Source organism: Crocuta crocuta, unplaced genomic scaffold (assembly GCF_008692635.1).
Source record: "Crocuta crocuta isolate KB4526 unplaced genomic scaffold, BGI_CrCroc_1.0 scaffold60, whole genome shotgun sequence".
NCBI classification, from domain to species: Eukaryota; Metazoa; Chordata; class Mammalia; order Carnivora; family Hyaenidae; genus Crocuta; species Crocuta crocuta.
The window spans coordinates 953,296-957,906 of NW_027527145.1; the positions used below are offsets into that span (position 1 = coordinate 953,296).

The 4,611-nt window shown below is 43.5% G+C and overlaps 1 protein-coding gene across 3 annotated transcripts in view; it reads right to left on the reverse strand.

Annotated features, from left to right (window-relative positions):
* KLF12 (KLF transcription factor 12) overlaps positions 1-4,589 on the reverse strand; it is a 426,216-nt gene extending 421,627 nt beyond the window's left edge. The window contains exon 1 of one of the 3 annotated variants that reach the window (XM_077761828.1): positions 4,539-4,589. The gene's annotated coding sequence lies outside the window, so the exon portion shown is untranslated. Of the gene's footprint in view, positions 1-4,277; positions 4,433-4,538 lie in introns of those variants that run through there. The other 2 variants (XM_077761905.1, XM_077761769.1) reach the window with 2 other exon arrangements.
* Positions 4,590-4,611: the final 22 nt, after the last annotated feature.

The window sequence follows — 4,611 nt, forward strand, 5'->3', positions numbered from 1 at the left end:
GATATATACCAACACACAGAATATAAAAACTCACATTAATACTTTACACACACACATATACACATAAGATAGCAAATACACGTACATGTAATATACACATATACATCACGCCCAGAATAATTCTGAAAACTCATAGGTGTGGTGAATGTAGCACAAGGAATACAACGCCTGGCTGTCTAGGCCAGTAAACTGTCATAGAGGCGGCTTCTATTACCTCTGATGGGACAGGAGAACTGTCCCAAAGCTCTCCAATGTTTCTCTCACCTTCCATGCAGCAGTTTGGCAGCAAGGACTTCCTGCTACTCCACCTGGACCTAAAAGGCAATACTCTTCAGACCAGTCCAATTATGCTGATAAACATTCAAAAACATATACCATGAAACAGCAACAAGAATATGACTTCCAGGGGAGAAAAAGACAGGAAGAAAGACCGTGCCAGAGCAGAATTCTCTGGGTGAATATCCTGTAGTCTACGGCCAGACCAAAACAAATTTTTATGGAGCAACAGCACTACTCAAGTAGCCACTTTTATGACAATAAACACCCAAAACCGAAAATCCTTTTGTAACATAATTACTGAGAATGTATAGAGAAAAGTAACCATTTAATCCACAGCATGTGTTCTCTGCCACAAGAACTCAAAAGCTGACATCACATGGGGTGTGGCTGGTCCAGGCCCTGAAAATGAATTCTGGCCTGTTGAAGTCAGACATTTCCCTGGACGGGTCTGAGATCTAGAAACACAGCAGAGCTCACAGAGCCCAGGGCTGTTGACCTCCTGGGCACAGGGCAAGGCCCATCTGTTTACTTGCATTTTGATTTTGGGAGCTGTGGTTGTGGTGGATGAGTTAAGGCTGTGGTTTATAGGGTGTTGCCAGTGATTTAATTTTAATATTTTTGCCCTTACACTTTGTACATACTAAAGACTGAAAACTGTGCGTAATTTGTAGGCTGAAAAATAAATAAATAGACATTTCAAAACAACATAAATGAACATGGGGCAAAAATACAGACACTACCACTCTACTATCACACAGTATTTTCAAAATGTAAATGATAAAAGCAAACAGCCGCAACCTATTTTAGGAATTATTTATAAAAATGAAAGTTGTCTTCTACAAAGAAAAAGATAACCATGGGTGTCCGTTCCAAATAAAGCAGTTTTGAGATTTTTAGTTCTCCCTCATTAATCAGCGCAGAAGCACAAACGGGGAGACTTCCTTACCCAAAACAAAGAATAACTTTCCAAATAAGTCTGCACCTCTAGTTTTGTAGAGCACAACTATTTTATGTCAATACACAAATCATCTACAGCTACATTTATGAAGTGAACCCTCTAAGAAGACTGCTTCTCTCACAATGTAAAGAAAACCACGTGACATCACCAAATGATTATTCTAATGAAATTCACCTAAATATGAAATGCCACACTCTCCATTTTGTACAATGGGAAACACCTCCAGGGCCTGCATGTGTTCGACTATTTAACAATATCACCTCACTGGTAAGGTGACTCAATACTCTACATTAGCCAACACTGGCTTGAGTTCAAAATGCCCTCTGTGTAGGCCTAGAGGCCTAAGCACTTCTGTCCTCTTTGCAGAGGGAAAAGGAAAAAAACAAAACAAAAAAAAAAAAGCAACTATGTTTTAGACCACATTACTTCATTAAGTTGATAACAGCCTGCTTCATGATAGAGCATTTAAAACTCACTCAGTCCGTTCGAGTGCTTGTTTACTTTTCATAGGAGGCGGGGAAGTAATCCCCAAGGAACATATATATTTTTAAATGACCAGAACACCATTACTATTCTATCAGGCACAGAATAGCAATGCACGCTCTTCGAAATGAATGAACATCACGCATCCTGATTTGTTTTTCCCTTGGCCTGAGGAGAGCGAGCACGCTGGCGTTTGCAGCCCCTCCCCTTTCTGTACACACAGAGGCTGCAGCTGTAGTAAACAACCACCAGCCAAAAGTTGCTAAGGTCAAGGTCTCAAATGCTACACCAGGACCAGTTTTCTCCCAAATGACATTCAGTTACCGAAAAAGAACTTTCTGGAGAAAAAGAAAATATTAAGGGCCCACTGGCACAACAGTTTTCATTCAGTAAATAGTAATACAAAGCATTCCAAAATAAAGTTTAGCTGACTGAAGCTTCTTTCAAGTATGCATCGCTGAGTAATAGATAAATAACTGAAGCAACTCAAAAACAAACAGAAATGCCTCAAGAATGTTCTGTGTATCGGACCCAACTATATTAGTTACATGGTTTTGGTTCAGAAATTGAAACTTCCAGATTTTACCAGCTTCAGTATATTTCATAATGGTTATGAATTACAAGACAGAATAAACTTCTCTCCCAAAGGCATTATAAATTTCTGCCAATACTTCTGTGCTCTAATTGCTCCCTCCCCAACTCAAAGAAGCTTACCATTCTCAAGCTAGTCTCCAATCGACTGACCAGGCTGCAGCGATAAAGACACAACTTATGCAACTGAAATGTTTGCCCTTCAACATCCCATGTCTACTAAGCTTCCACAGTTAAACATTTTCTAACCTAAAAGTATACCCCTCTATCACAACCAATTTCTGTGTGTTTTTAAAAAATGTAAACAACATGCGAATGAGGTCTACAAACAGCACAACCAGGCTTTTGGGGGGTGTCGCTGTTTTCATTAAATGCCAATTCCAAAGAGCATTTCTTAGCTGATGGGATACACCCACTCTTCAAAGTGACCACTCCTATTCCCATCACAAGCAGCTCCCTGTTAAAGCCACCAAATTTATTTCAAATCATTTACTTATCTAAACAACTCTCTCTCCTCCAGTAAGAAAAGGGCCTGGAGGCGTCTAGGTGGATTTGCACAATGACGTTATTTGATTGACAGATGTCTACTGAACCCACTGGATGCGCGGGCACTAAATGTAAATAGACCTGCTCACCTCCCTGGTGTGACTGGGAACCAGGGAATATTAACGCTTGATTTAAAATAAAATATCCAAGGGCTCGGCCAAGAACTGTATTAGCCAGTGAGTGGAATTGCTTAAAACAATCCATACAGAACGATACTTAAACCATCTGTACAGTTAAATTAGAGAACTGACAATATTAACCATACAAACTGTTTATCCAGATTACACATTCCGTTGTACTAATACTCTTTAACTCAACACAGTCAGTTTTTATCAGCTGAATTAAGGGTATTACTATTAAAGTATGCAAAACTCGAAGCGCAGGGGGAAGGGGGTTGGGAAGCTGCAGGGCATATAACAAAGGAATTGGTACTTTTTCCAAGCGTTTGCCTCAAATGCACTTCGACACAGAACTGTTGAGTGCACCCCACCCTTTTCCCCAAAGATAAAAGTTTCCAAAGTTCTAATACGCAGTTCGCTACCCAACAAAAGCAGGATTGATTCTCCCCGTAGGGGAGCATCTAACATGAACACCAACTAATGTCGCGGAGGTCAAGTCCGAGTCCTGGGAGCGAGCTTCTAAGGCTAGAAAGGGCTCCCAGGCCAGCTCCGCAGGCTTCCCGGCTCGGGTGGACGTGCAAAGTTGCCCCTTGTCAACTCCGGCCGGCTCCCCCGTAATTGAAAATAACAGCCACGGGCCAGCCCCTGGCTACTTCCATGGACCAGGCACTGTAGCAAGTGACAGTTACACATCATTACGGCCAGAGACAATAATGAATGTGGCACCAGGACCACTATTCATGCCAGCAGTGTCATCTCTGCCTTAACCCCTTCCCCTCCACTCTCTCCAGTGCACACCCACAGCCCACACAGCCTCGGCGCGGCAGCTAGTCCCCGAACTCGCTCTATTCCAGGGGGCAAACTACTTCCACAGCCCCCCACCCCCGCCTCCCCAGTTCAGCCCGGGTGTTTTATTTCCCATCCTTGGCAACTGTCAGGCAAACACTGCAACCAACAATTCCACTAGGGGTAGAAAAACATTTGCTCAATTCATGGTACTTGATAAGTTCTTTTTTTAAAAAAATTTGGTGGGGGGGGTGGGGGATGGAGAAACCTCCTTTCTTCTTCACATATCCGACCAACGCTACTTGCTTTGCAATAGCATCGCCCTCCCTCGGCCCCCTCCCGCTTCCCAACACTTTCCCCCTTTAAGAACACAGACCAACCAAAATGATTTAACTTGAGCAGATGACAGAAGGAAAATAAAACATGTTAAGAGAATACGGTCTGATTTGGGATGGCAAAAAAAAAAAAAAAGGAGGGGGTTGTTTATTTTGATAAGAAACGGAATCGGCACAGACCTGAACAGAAGCTGCAGAGCAGGAGAAATTGTTTTCTTTCCCTCACACAGAGTCCCCCTCTCTCTCTCTCTCCCTTTCTCTCTCTCTCTCGCACACACGCGCGCGCGCGCACACTCACTCTCGCACACACACGGCGTCACCCGCGCACACTCACACGCACACTCGCACACGCACGGGCAGAGCCTCTCAGCGGCTCTCTGCAGTTCTCAGGAAATGAATGGGGGGCAACCCAGGGAACTGTTGTACTTGCAAATGACTTACCCGGATCACATGATGCGCTAAATGTAGGGTGGGCCGGTGGGTGGAGGCTGCCGAGACGCGAGCCCGGGTCTAG